General features: G+C 39.1%; 1 protein-coding gene across 7 annotated transcripts in view; it reads right to left on the reverse strand.

Annotated features, from left to right (window-relative positions):
- CDKAL1 (CDK5 regulatory subunit associated protein 1 like 1) overlaps window positions 1–14,918 on the reverse strand; it is a 706,117-nt gene that overhangs the window by 285,182 nt on the left and 406,017 nt on the right. The window lies entirely within an intron of this gene.

Raw genomic sequence — 14,918 nt, forward strand, 5'->3', positions numbered from 1 at the left:
TTAATTAATTTTTTTAATGTTTGCTTATTGAAAGAGAGACAGAGAGCAAATAGGGGAGGGACAGAGAGAGAGGGAGACATAGAATCAGAAGCAGGCCCCAGGCTCTAAGCTGTCAGCACATAGCCCCACATGGAGCTTGAACTCACGAACAGAACTGTGAAATCATGACCTGGGTCAGAGTCAGGTGCTTAACCGCTTAACTGACTGAGCCACCCAGGGCCCCCTAAATGAAGTTTAAAACCAAACTTCGTATAGATGAGTAGATAAAGGAAATGGTATATACTGGTGTGTGTACACACACATACACCACAAACAGGAACATATCCAGCCATTAAAAAAAAAATCCTGCCACTTCCAACAATTTGAATGGACCTGGAAGGCATCATGCTAAGTGAAATAAGACAGGTCTTAGAAGTTCTCACCACAAGGAAAAAAAATTTTTTTAACTATTTTAACTAGACTTATTGGGGTTATTTCACAATATATACAAATATTGAATCATTATATTGAATACATGAAACTAATATTATATGTCAATTATATCTGAATTTTAAAAATGATTGTGATAATTGGATTGCGGTGATGGTTGTACAACTATACAAATTTACCAAAAATTGTCATCAAACTGTATACTTTAAAACGTTAAGAGCATCATCTTCAAGCTTAAAATGTAGAAATTTAAATATAAAGTATCTAAAGTTGATGTTTACTTAGAGGCGTATAACGGGTCATTGAAAAAGCCAAAATAAGAATGGTGTATACCAAATCTATAGTTTGTCTCACTTAAATACATTGTCCCTTGGTAAGATTAGCTGTTACTAAAAGCTAAATAAACGATGCCAAATATTTTTTACACATGATGTGGTGGGGGCCTGTGGGGGAAGTGGGGGGTTAATTAAAATGGAGTCTGTGGTAACCGCCTAGTAGAGGTATAGGGTCCTAAGTAAGAACTGAACATAAATTATTAATCCTCTGTGTACGCTGGGCAAGTTGTAGGGGAGGTGATCTGGTGCAGATGGATTTTTAGTAACAAGCAGGGAAGCTTGGAGGTGGGGGGCTGCATTTCAGACTGGAGTGACCTTTGAAAAGGGTGAAAAGCCTCCAGCACATTGTAGGCAAAGCAGTAGGTCTGTTAACAGTGGATCTAGGTGACTTGGAAGCTGGTATATGTTAGAGGGAGGGAGGAAACTCATTGCTGGAAAAGGAGACCTGAAAGGAGCCCGAATCCCCAAGCGCTAGATGGCCAGACTAGGATGCGGGATTTTATTTTGTAGATGAGTGGTATTGAAACTTTTGCTCAGTATTACCTCACAATGATTCTTTAAAAATCAAGAGCCACCTGATACATTTTTTTTATTGACACTGAAATCTTTTCACGATAAGTTTAAATAGTTGCAGAAGATGTAATCTCTGGCATATTTCAAATATGGGACTGTGAAATACAACTGTTACATCACACTCTTAAACATATTCAATGAAATATAAAAAATAGGAAAATTGGCATCTTTTTTTCATCCACTTTGAATTTCCTTTCTACTGCCACAGAGTTTTATCTAATAATTTTTAAGTTTTAAATTCTTCTATTGATCATTCTAAGCAATCTTCTCTGTATCAAAATTTGTGTGTATGTTAAAATAAAAACATCACTGTGACTGCAAGGCTCCAAGCATTTTTAAAGAACATTTTTAAATTGAACTGCCATTAAATTACTACTAGTACACAATTCATCAAAACAGCATATTCAGGGGCACATGGGTGGCTTCAGTCGGTTAAGCATCCGACTTTGACTCAGGTCATGATCTCACAGTTCGTGGGTTTGACCCCCACATCGGGCTCTGTGCTGACAGCTCAGAGGCTGGAGCCTGCTTCAGATTCTGTACCTCCCTCTCTCTCTGGCCCACCCCTGCTCACGCTGTCTCTCTCTCTCTCAGAAATAAATAAAACATTAAAAAAATAAAATAAAACAAAAAAATTTTAAAACCAGCATATTCAGTTAGCATAAATGTAAAAATTTATTATTATTGCAATCTTTGATGAAATCGATGGTGAGGGAAAGGGGCTTGGGAACTCTTTATGAGTTGCTTTGAAAAAGGCAATTTCAGAAGTCATTTGCTTGGTAGCCTGAAGGTGATCGAGAAAGGTGAGAGGGAGGTGAGATAAGAGACCAATCATGAAAACTTCACTACAAACAAATCGGTTTTAGGGAAGAGTACAAATGGAAAATGAAGACCTGGAAATGGATTCATTTTTAAACAACACTTTCATCCAGAAATGCTCTATGGCCATTTGAAGATGCACACTTAACACTGCAGTTTGTAAGAAAAAAGTGTGACCTTGAAGATGCACACTTAACACGGGTTTGTAAGAAAAAAGTGTGACCCAGACAGTGAGAACTTACGTCAAGGAGGTGGATATGGCAAAACGTCCAAGACTTCTAAGGGGTGAGTAATGTAAGAAACACACACCAACTACTCGGGTATAGTGGATGAAGGTGGGAGATTCACAGATTCTGAAACTCCATAACCAAGCAGGAAAAGGTTGTAATTCTTTGGCAAGGAAAGACTAAGCTCATTTTTTAAAAAATGAGATATAATTGACATGTAATATTTATGTTACTTTCAGGTGTACAACATAATGATTTGACATTTATGTATATGGTGAAATAATCACCACAGTAAATCTAGTTAACATGCCTCATCAGAATAATTACAAATTTTTTTTGGTATGGTGAGAACTTTCAAGATCTACTCTCAGCAACTTTCTCACATGCAGTATTATTAAATATAGTCCATGCTGTACGTTACATTTTCATGTCTGTTTATTTTATAACTGAAAGTTTGTACTTTTTTAAAAAGTTTATTTATTTATATTGAGAGAGAGAGAGGGGGAGAGAGAGAGAGAATGAGAGGGGAAGGGAAGAGGCAGAGAGAGGAGAGAGAATTCCAAGCAGGCTCCACATAGTCAGCGCATAGTCTGACGTGGGGCCTGAACTCGTGAACCATGAGATCATGACATGAGTCTGAGCAAAGATCAAGAGTCTGATGCTTAAACGACTGAGCCATGCAGGCGCCCCTGAAACTTTGTACCTTCTAACCACCTTCACCCATTTCACCAACCACTTTAATCCTTATTCCCACTCCAGTTTGGCAACCACATCTGTTTTATCCATGAGCACGTTTACTTTTTAATTTCACATGTATGTGAGATAATACAGTATTTGTCTTTCTCTGTTGGACTTATTTCACTTAGAATAATGTCCTCAACATCCACCCAGATTATTACTAGCGGCAGCATTTTCTTTTCATAGCTGAATAATATTCTACTGTACCTACATACACTACTTTTCTTTATCCATTCATCCATCCAAGGCTATCTTACTTTTTACATAGAAAAGTTTTTAATGAAGAGTTACCCAAAAAATAATTTGTCATCACTTCAAGTATAAAAGACTAATTATGACAGTTTCTAAATTCTACATACCTAAAGCTCTTTTTTAAGATAATTGAGATACAAGGAGTTCACACAAGTCAAATCTGTTGAAGGGCAGAGGGCACTGCTCAAACGCTAGGCTAGTGTCCAATCATACCTTCATTTGTCCAAAATAACATGTCTTCAACAAATGAAAACTCCACATTCCAGGAAAAAAAATCCCCATTTACTATTTTGCACGTTTTACTATTCATGTCTCTAAATCAATAATAAAATGATGAAATCCAAAATTTTTAACTGAACTTTAAAATGTATAACATGACAAATTCCCAGAGTTCACTCCAAACGAAATGTACCATATTGCATCAGTCAGTAATAAAACTGTTAACTTGTAGCCCAAAGAGAATATGAAAACCTGGTGGTTTCAAATGCAGCTCAACTTTACAGTTGCCTGTGTGTCTAATGTAACATTTATTTCCTTCTATTTTCACAGAGTATTTTATATTAGTAAATATAATTACATATTCTACAGAAAATGAAAAAGTATAATATAAGGCCCCCTTCAGTCCCATCTGGATATAATAAAGAAATTGAATTTTGAAATGGTAGGACTGTGAAAGGAAAATTCTACCTTTAATTATAACAGAAACGGCTGATTGTCCTTTTTCCTACACTGTGGCACCTACTAATAACTGTTAGGAAAAACACCAGCCACATGTGAGACTCTGAATCAGCGTAGGATCTGAAGAGCCACAGACTGGCTGAATCCGTTTCAAGCTGACTTTACAAAACCCAGTCCAAAGTTGAACCTTTGCAACACTGTATGTGGAATGTCCTTTAGGATTCTGATTACGTCGTAGCTGAGGAGCCACATCTGTGATAAATTAAAAACCAAAGCAGTTGCCAGTAAAGCTCTTAGTATTTCATGTGTCAAGAACATACACTTCTGGACTTCTGGTTTAGTAAACTCTACACCATCTCCTTAGTCAAAAATTTTAGCCTCCCTTCCATGCCTTTGAGTCTGTAACTACTTTCTCTTTCTTTAGTTAGTACAGATTAATTTATTAGATTATTCATCTATTAATTAGATACGTAAGGAAATAAAATTGAGTAACTTTTATTAAAAAGTCATAGGATGAGAAAACTAAGAGACGTACAGATCAAACTGCTTGCTCTCCCACACTACCACTTCCAGGCAAAGATGAAGATTTACCGAGGCTACAGGGCTGGTCTAAGGTCACACAGTTCATCAGGGTGAGAAGAAGGGTTAGAACCAAGGTCTTCAGGTATTCCGAACAGTGACTGCTTTCTTAAAGACAACTCTTCCAAGTTAAAATTTATGATAGGTTTCATAATAAAATATTTTTATTACAGATTTAGCCAAATTACACCAAAACGCATTCTAACAGCATGGCTTACTGAATCTGCCATCAAAGAAATATACTTAATAGAAATAAAAACTCTGTATTCCCAATTTTTTCATTCTCTTGAATAGGCACTGCATCAGCCACACACTGGGAAAAACTAACAACTCACTACCAACCCAAACAACTCCTCACCTGGGGGATTAAATACTGGGTCATCTGTTGAAGAGCCTTTATAGTGTCCCACCCAAAATCTATATGAGATGAAAGAGGCAAGACTCAAACATGGGTGGCAATTTTACTAAAGCCAAACATAGGCTTAGTCTATGACCTAACAATTCTACTCTATGGTATAAATTTTCTCCCAAGAAAAATGAGCACATATGTCCATCAAAAGACACAAATGATAACATTCATGTAAGTTTTGTACATAATAGCTGAAATTCAGAAATCGTCTTCATGTTCAATAGGAGAATGGCTGGGGGTAAAATGTGGTGTATTCACTCAACAATGGAAGAGAAACAAATTCCTCATACACACAGCAGACCTACTTTCAGGCAGACGACAAGATGGCGAGAGCACAGTGGAGGCCCAGTGAATACTGGCATACCTTGGTCTCTGCTTAGAGTGACTAGTCACCTATGGGCCAGTCCTCCCAACTTGGCCCCTGGAGAGCCTCACACTGCCCTCATGAATCCCACTCAACTGCCTCTGCAGACAGCTTTCTCCCTCCCCCAAGAGAAGTCAATCATAAGATTTCTGAGGAGAAAAAACTTACAGGGTGGGAATGCCTGATACAAAAGACACCTCCGTTCAGGAAAATGAAGAATAAGTTCTGTACTTTCAGATCTGATGCATTGTTTTAAGGTAAAATGCAAAAATTCCTAGAAGATAACAATAATCATACCATCTAACAACTACTGAACACTTTTTGTGTCAGGTACTATCCTAAGCATTCTGCAGTTATTAACCTGTTGCTCTATCGAGGTTCCTCTATCCCAGGCTCAAACAAAAGACTACATTTATATAGTATCCCACAAAGCACTGTTAGTACATATGCCCCCACTGATATGTGTAAACATCAAAACCTACAGAAATGTGAAAATTCTTCCAGTGCCCCACCCAAATCAGCACTGCATCTGGGACCTTGTCTGAGAACGGCCCCAATACCTGCCAACAAGCAGCATGCAGTCCTATGTTTGCAGACTGTCTCTCAGTTCTAAAATCAGGAATGCCTGCTTAAGACAAGAGAACAGAGGCCTGTAAGAGACACCATACTGGGGTCCCAGTATTAACTCACAGGTAACACAGCCTCAAAGCAGGAAATATACCTGAAACTGAGGAATCGAGCAGAGGTGAAGGTGGGTAAGGCTGGTGTAAGAGAAAGGGGAACAGAACTAGATTACTGTTTATCTTGTTTTCTTTTGACAACTTCTTTCCTGAAATAGTAAGGGCTTTGAGAAGAAGAAGAGACATATTAAAGAAACGTCTAGGCTTCCACTGGTAAACCTGACAGCAAACCAAACAGGGGTTGGTACCTTCAGAGACAGACAGAGGCTGACTAAGAGCGCAGTGTGCGCCGAGCCTGGTGTGACTGGAAGTGAAAGATAAAGGAATATGTCTGAAGCCTCACGGAGCCAATCACCAAAATGGTCCCCGATTCTCCTCCGGGGCCAAAGGTGGGGGGGGACAAGTAGAGCCCATCTACACAGCAATCATCTTTTGAGCAACAGAGAGATGTTGATGATATGGTTTTCTGTCCATTTCACTTTCATACTGTGTTATTTGCAATATGAAAAGCACTTGCAAGGGTAGAGGGCCATGCGATCTAAAAGAATGTCGGGGTGCCTGGGTGGCTCAGTCGGTTAAGCATCCAACTTCGGCTCAGGTCATGATCTCATGGTTCATGGGTTCGAGCTCCGCATCGGGCTCTATGTTGACAGCTAGCTCAGAGCCTGGAGCCTGCTTCCGATTCTGTGTCTCCCTCTCTCTCTCAGAAACAAATAAAACATTAAAAAAATGTTTCTTTCTCTCAGGTTTTGGGTGAAGGGTGCAAGTCAAGTAATTGGTTCCCCATGCTCGTTACAGAAACAGAAAGCCTTTGTGTTGCCGGCCTCACGGTCAAAGGTTTACATACATATGATACACCCTTCAAACCAGGTGTTGAGATGATCAGTCCACACCAGATAATGAAAAGGCACAACTGTTTTTAATGTACCATTTTTTCTTTTAAGTGTTAGTTTACATCAAGTAAAATGACTGAAAAATTTGAGAGGTATCAGAATTAGAAGTCAAATGGCAACTTTAAAACCTGTCTCATTCAGTGCAATCCCTTCAAAGGGGCGTTCCCTTTTGATAAAGACTCACATGTGAATGAAGTGATCAAGATTCAAGTAAAGGGCCCCATTAATGACAACTCTGATTCAGACTCGGGATTTCTACTTGTGTGAACACTTCAATACAATCATGACCCATTCAAGTTGGAAGAATCATACATAGAAACATGACAAAGATATCTGAACAAAAAGGTCAGCAATAAAACGGAGGCACTTTAAAATCTGTGTTTACGTGCATGACAGTAAAAAAATGTGCTGCCCATTATAAAATGACTCATTAATTCCTGAAATGAACTACCTCTGGATTACCAGTATTTTCCAGTGGCTTATTGCAAATCCCAGAGTTTACAGCTATGACTTGTCAGTTTGATATCTTTTTAGTTTAGTAAATCAGCATTAACAGCAAACATCTTCTTTTTGATTAGCAAATGCCTGATCGATTGATATGCAAGCTTTTTGGAGACAACACGGATGACGGAACATGACAGGGCTGTGAAGGGACGTCATTATCAAGAAAACAAAGCATTTTGATGAATCAAGACCAACTGCAACTTCAACAACATAAAAGATCATGATTGTGGAAGTTGAATTATTAGAAAAGAAATAACAAAATAATATTCGATATGCTTTTTAATAAAAGAATCAATTAAAAAGGGAAAGAGAGAGAAGCAACCAACCATCATGGTCAAGATGCAGCCTACGTGTGCCACATTGCCTTCCATGTGGTGCCCAGAGCTATGAGTATCTAATGAGGGGTACACTTTCTCTCTGCGCTTTCCGTGACGGTGAGGTTTGTTACAGGCCACCGAGAGACTCCATTAATAGTGATCTTTTGCTGTCAATAACCTACTAATGGCGTGAGCTCCTTCTCAAAAGCATTAGGAGGGCAGATGGCACTGTAAATGACGGACGGCACATCTGACACGGAACACAAAGTTAAGCAAGAAAACTGACTGACCCAACACACGAATGGCCTGCCAGATATATAGGCAGCCCACTCCAAGGCATAAATAATATTTATGGACATCGGAAGAACGGCAGAGGAAAGGCCTCTGAAAATCCTCTCCTCCATAAAAGCAATGAAGATACGGAAAAAATGGTCAAAAACACTTTTTTCAGAATTCTAGAAATTAACTAAAGGCTTGCAACAATCTGGGTAGTGTTTATTCAAGAAAAAGAGAGGACTATTGGTAAGAATAGAGAAGTATGAGGAAGTTTAAGCCTGCCCTTTCCTTTCTTCCCACTCCCCAAACCTGCAGCAGCCTTGAAAATCAGCAGCCTTTAATCACGGGGAAAAGCAGTAGCCGGGCGGCCGCTGGAAAGGACAAAATGCAGTTAGAGCTCCTACACAGCCTTGTTTCAAGAAGACTGTCATTATCTGATCTGTCTAGTGGTTCTACGGAAGAATGTACTCACTCAGCTTGCTTTTTTAACCTGACCTGGCACTCACCCAGGGAAAATAGGCTTTTTTCCCAGGGGCATTTGTCAAAAATAATCAGCTGCAATTGTTTAACATCAGGGCTGCCTGGGGCTGTGAATAAGTTACGGCAAACAATAAATAAACCAAAAAGGTTAACAGGAAAAGCTAGGGAATGTGATGTCCAGAGGGGGCTTTGAAGAATCCTAACACATTGTGGGGATTCTAGAAGACCACATGCATGCATCGGACTGTGTGTGTGTCCAGGTTGTGCATGTGCTCAATGAAGACCTAAGAAGGCCTTCGGCCCTCACCTCTGGCTAAACCTGAAGTTGTGCACAAACGGAAAATAAAGCTTCAGATAGAGTTGTAAGCACACTGATTGAGCAGACAAGGGACACTCCAACCTTCTCCACACAGCCTCTAGCTGTGTTTTGGGCCACCAACACCTTAAGACAAGTGAATATGCCTCCTCTCACATAAATCTGGGCAATTTTCTGTCGGTTGCTTTGATGCTGGACCCTGGGGCTGGAGAAAGTAAAGAAGATGTTTTCTGTAGGGGACTCAGAGGCACACTACACTTAGCAACTACCCAATTTTGGCTGTGGGTCTTCATCTCACTGCCTCAAGCAACAAGCCAAAGTACACATGGTGGGGAGTCCCAAATACCACTGCCAGTAGGGAAATAAAATAACCAAGGTCTTAACAGGAGAGAACAAGAGACACCATTAAAAGAACACTTACTGAACGGACAGGCCCTGGACAGTCAATGAGCCTTCTTTAATACAGTAGTGCTCGCAGGTGCAGAGTGCAGAGCGCATAACAAGCTTTTAAAACTAACACGAGACAGAAAGCTAGCCAAAATGACGAAACGGAAGAACTCTCCTCTAAAGAAATTCCAGGAAGAAATGAGAGCTAAAGAAGTGCTCAAAACAGATATAAGCAACATAACTCAACAAGAATTTAGAACAACAGTCATAAAATTAATCACTGGGCTTGAAAAAGGCATGGAAGACAGAGAAGCTGTTGCTAAAAAAACTATGGAGCTTAAAAATAGTTGTGATGAATTTAAAAATGCTATAAATGAGGTGCATAATAAAATGGAGGTGTCCAATGCACGGATTGAAGGGGCAGAGAGAATAGGTGAATTAGAAGACACAATTATAGAAAAAGAGGAAGTCGAGAAAAAGAGAGATAAACTGATCCAGGAACACGAAAGGAGACTATGAGAGCTGAGTGATACAATCAAATGGATCAATATCTGTACCATAGGAATTCCATAAGAGGAAGAGTGAGAGAAAGGCACTGAAGGAATACTTGAACAAATTATAGCAGAGAACGTCCCCAATCTGGGGAAGGAAACAGACGCTGAAATCCAAAAGGCACAGAGAACTCCCTCAGATGTAACGTGAACTGATCTTCTGCACTAAATATCATAGTGAAACTGGCAAAATATAAGGACAAAGAGAGAATTCTGAAAGCAGGTAGGGATAAAAGGGCCCTAACATACAAATGGAGACCTATCAGAGGGGTGACAGACCTATCTAATGAAACTTGGCAGGCCAGAAAGGAATGGCAGGAAACCTTCAATGTGATGAACGGAAAAAATATGCAGCCAAGAATCCTCTATCCAGCAAGCCTGTCATTCAGAATACAAGGAGAGATAAAAGGGTTCACAAATAAACAAAAATGGAAAGAATTCATCACCACTAAACCAGCCCTACAAGAAATCCTGAAGGAGACTCTATGAGGGAAATGTTGCAAGGAACGCAAGGTACCAGAGACACGACCACAAGCATGAACCCTACAAAGGACACAATGACTCTAAACCCATATTTTTCAATAATAACACTGAATGCAAATAGACTAAATGCTCCAATCAAAAGACACAGGGTAGCAGAATGCATAAAAAAAACAAGATCCATCTATTTGCTGTCTGCAAGAGACTCATCTTAGACCTGAGGACAACTTCAGATTGAAAGTAAGGGGATGGAGAAATATCTATCATGCTACTGGAAGTCAAAAGAAAGTTGGAGTAGCTATACTTACATCAGACAAACTGGACTTTAAAGTAAAGGCAGTAACAAGGGATGAAGAAAGTGTTCTATAATAATTACAGGATGTATCCATCAGGAAGAGCTAACAATTATAAATGTCTACACACCAAATACACAAGCACCCAAATACATAAAAACAATTAATCACAAACATAAACAATCTTATGGATAAGAATGTGCAAATAGCAGGGGGCTTTAATATTCCACTTACAGCAATGGACAGATCAACTAGACAGAAAATCTTCAAAGAAACAATGGACTTAAATGACACATTGGACCAGATGGATTTAACAGATACATTTAGAACTCTACAACCTGAGGCCATGGAATTCACTTTCTTCTCAAGTGTGCATGGCACATTCTCCAAGATAGATCACATACTGGGACATAAAGCAGCCCTCAATAAATATAAGAATTGAGATCATACCATGCATACTTTCAGATCACAATGCTTTGAAACTTGAAATCAATCACAGGAAAGAGTCTGGAACACCTCCAAAAACATGGAGGCTAAAGAACACTCTACTAAAGAATGAATGGGCCAATCAGATAATTAGAGAAGAAATTATAAAATATATGGAAGCAAATGAAAATGAAAATACAACAATCCAAACTCTATGAGATGCAGCAAAGGCAGTCCTAAGAGGAAAGTACATTGCACTCCAGACCTACTTCAAGAAATTAGAAAAATCACAAATACAAAATCTAACAGTGCACCTAAAATAACTAGAAGGAGAGCAACAAGAGCACCCCAGACCCACCAGGAAAAGAGAGATAATAAGAATTATGGCAGAAATAAACAATATGGAATCCAAAGAAATAGCTGAACAGATCAAAAACCAAAGGTTGGTTTTGTGAAAAAATAAACAAAATTGATAAACCTCTAGCCAGGCCTCTCAAAAAGATAAAAAAGAGAGCACCCAAATAAACAAAAGCATGAATGAAAATGGACTTATTACAACCAATTTCTGAGAAATACAAGCAATTATCAGGGAATACTATGAAAAATTATATGCCAACAAACTGGACAACTTAGAAGAAATGGACAAATTCCTAAACCACACACACTACTGAAATTCACACGGGAAGAGAAAGAAAATCTGAAGAGACCCATATATAACTAGTGAAGAAATTGAATCAGTTATCAAAAACCTCCTAACAAATAAGAGCCATCGGCAATGGGCTTCCCTGAGGAATTCTACCAGACACTTAAATCAGAGTTAATACCCATTCTTCTCAAGCTATTCCAAAAAACAGAAATTGAAGGAAAACTTCCAGACTAATTCTACGAAGCCAGCATCACTTTGATTCCCAAGCCAGACCAAGACTCAGCAAGAAAAGAGAACTAAAAGCCAATATCCTTGATGAATACACGTGCAAAAATCCTCAACAAGATATTTGCAAATCGAACACAACAGCACATAAGAAGACTTATCCACCACAATCAAGTGGGATTCATTCCTGGGTGACAGGGCTGGTTCAATATTCGCAAATCAATCAATGTGATAAATCACACTCACAAAAGATAAAAACCATATGATCCTGTTGATAGATGCAGAAAAAGCATTTGACAAAATACAGCATCCTTCTTAATAAAAACCCTCAAGAAAGTTGGGATGGAAGGAACTTACTTAACCATCATAAAAGCCATCTATAAGAAGCCCTCAGCTAACATCATACTCAACGGGGAAAAACTGAGAGCTTTCCCCCTGAGATCAGGAACACGACAGGGATGTCCACTCTCACCACTGTTGTTTAACATAGTGCGGGAAGTCCTAGCATCAGCCATCAGACACCAAAAGGAAATAAAAAGCACTAGAATTAGCAAAGAAGAAGTCAAACTTTCACTTTTCACTGACGACATGATACTCTACGTAGAAAACCCGACAGACTCCACCAGAAGCCTACTAGAGCTGTTCCATCAATTCAGCAAAGTAGCAGAGTACAAAATCAATGTACAGAAATCAGTCGCATTTTTATACACCAATAATGAAGCAACAGAAAAAGCAATCAAGAAACTGATCCCATTCACAATTGCACAAAAAAAACATAAAATACCTAGGAATAAACGTAACCAAAGTTGTAAAAGATATGTATGCTGAAAACTTATGAAGGAAATTGAAGAAGACACAAAGAAATGGAAAAACATTCCATGCTCATGGATCGGAAGAATAAGTATTGTCAAAATGTCATTTACTACCCAAAGCAATCTACGCATTCAATACAATCCTAATCAAAATTATACCGGCATTCTTCTCAAATCTAGATCAAACTATCCTAAAATTTCTAGGGAATCACAAGAGACCTCGAATAGCCAAAGTAATATTGAAGAAGAGGACCAAAAGAGAAGACCTCACAATCCCAGACTTTAGCCTCTACTACAAAGCTGTCATCATCAGGAAAGTATGGCATCAGGAATTCTAGATGGAGAACAGTCATGCTCCTAAAAAAGAAGAAAAGATGAAGCCATCCCGGACAAAGACGGACAGCACACGTGGCTAGCAGACCCACGTGAAAACTAGTAAACAACGCTCTTCAGGCTTTAGGAGAGGACACTAGACAGAAACTACAGGCGGCGTGAAAAACTACAGAGGGCACAGGTCAGAGGGCATAGGTCATGAAAACCCCGAGGGTAAATATAAAAGACAGTGCAAGTGGGTTTCCTTTTTAACTCTTGATTTCATCTTACCTAATTTAAAAGACCACGGCACAAAGCACCAGTGAGAAGTGTGCCAATGAGCATACTGTGTACAAAGACACAATCTGAGTGGCAAGCAGAACACACAACAGGACAGGGAGCAGCTACACATGAAAGTGGTTTTGTACACAAGTATATCGTTGGGATTAAGCCCAAGAGACTGTTATAAACTAAGATATTATCTGCAGTCTCTAAGACATCCACTAAGAAAATCATGCGCACAGAGATTTATCTAAATCAAACAAGGGGATTAAAACGGCGCACTACACAAGGTCCAGTCACCGCAGAAGGAGGCTGTTGTGGACTGCACCGTGTCTCAAAAAAGAGATGTTAGAGTCATCACCCCGAGCCTGTGACTATGAGCTCAGTTGGAAACCGGGTCTTTGTAGATGTAGTCAAGTGTAGATGAGGTCACGATTAAGGCAGGCCCTGATTCAATACTGGTGTCTCTCTAAGAGGAAATCTGGACACAGGGACGAGGGTGAGGACACCATGCGGAAGAATGACATAGAAATTGCAGTGATGTTTCTACCAGCGAGGAATGCCCAACTCTGCCAGCAGCCACCACAGGAGAAACAAATAAAACAGAGAGATTTCCAATTTAGAGCCTCTAGAAAGGAACTAATAATAACCCTGACACCACTTTGACTTTAGACCTTTGGCCTCCAAAACTGTGAGGAAAAAGTATGCTTAAGACAAGCAGCCTCCTTTATGGTAATTTGTTACATCAACCTTAGGAAACTAATACACAGGCAGTAACAGAAGAACAGAGCAACAGAAAACAAGGATTTTTGAGGGGGAAAAAAAATGAAGGCTGAAAATACAGTAATACATTAAATAAAAGATAAAAGTTTCAGTTGATCAGAATGTAGGCTGTTATTTCACATGACATTGTATAATAAGAGTTGATATAAAGCTTCCTTTAGATATTTTTATTGTATTTATCTATATGTTTTCAACAGATTTTTTAAATTAAAAAAATTTTTAACATTTATTCATTTTTAAGAGACAGAAAGAGAGCACGAGTGGAGGAGGGCAGAGATAAAGGGAGACAGAATCTGAATCAGGTTCTAGGCTCTGAGCTGTCAGCACAGAAGCTGACCTGGGGCTTGAACCCATGAACTGTGAGATCATGACCTGAGCTGAAGTTGGACACTTAACCAACTGAGCCACCCAGGAGCCCCTAGATCTTTTTATTTAAGAGAGAGATAGAGAGAAAGAGAATCTCAAGCAGGCTCCAAGCTGATGCAGGACTCAATCCTACGACCCTGGGATCATGACCCAAGCCAAAATCAAGAATCAGATGGACGCTTAACTGACTGAGCTACCCAGGTGCCCCTACATATATTTTAACATGTAGTTATGAGACGTATTTCTTTCTTGCCATATATTAGAGAAAGACTTACTCAACAGTATTTTCTGTAATCAAACACTGATCTACATGTGGCAAACTTACCAGTGATTTTTAAAAACACACAAAAATATATACCATAAAAAAAGAGACAGAGTAGATTTTTCCCTCTAAATTATGAACAAGTAATTCAAAATTACTTTCAACACTACAGTTTGATTTTCTCTGGCCCAAAAGCAGTACTTCTAATACTGAAAAATATTTAT

This window comes from Hyaena hyaena, unplaced genomic scaffold (genome assembly GCF_003009895.1).
Source record: "Hyaena hyaena isolate Hyena2069 unplaced genomic scaffold, ASM300989v1 scaffold_125, whole genome shotgun sequence".
NCBI classification, from domain to species: domain Eukaryota; kingdom Metazoa; phylum Chordata; class Mammalia; order Carnivora; family Hyaenidae; genus Hyaena; species Hyaena hyaena.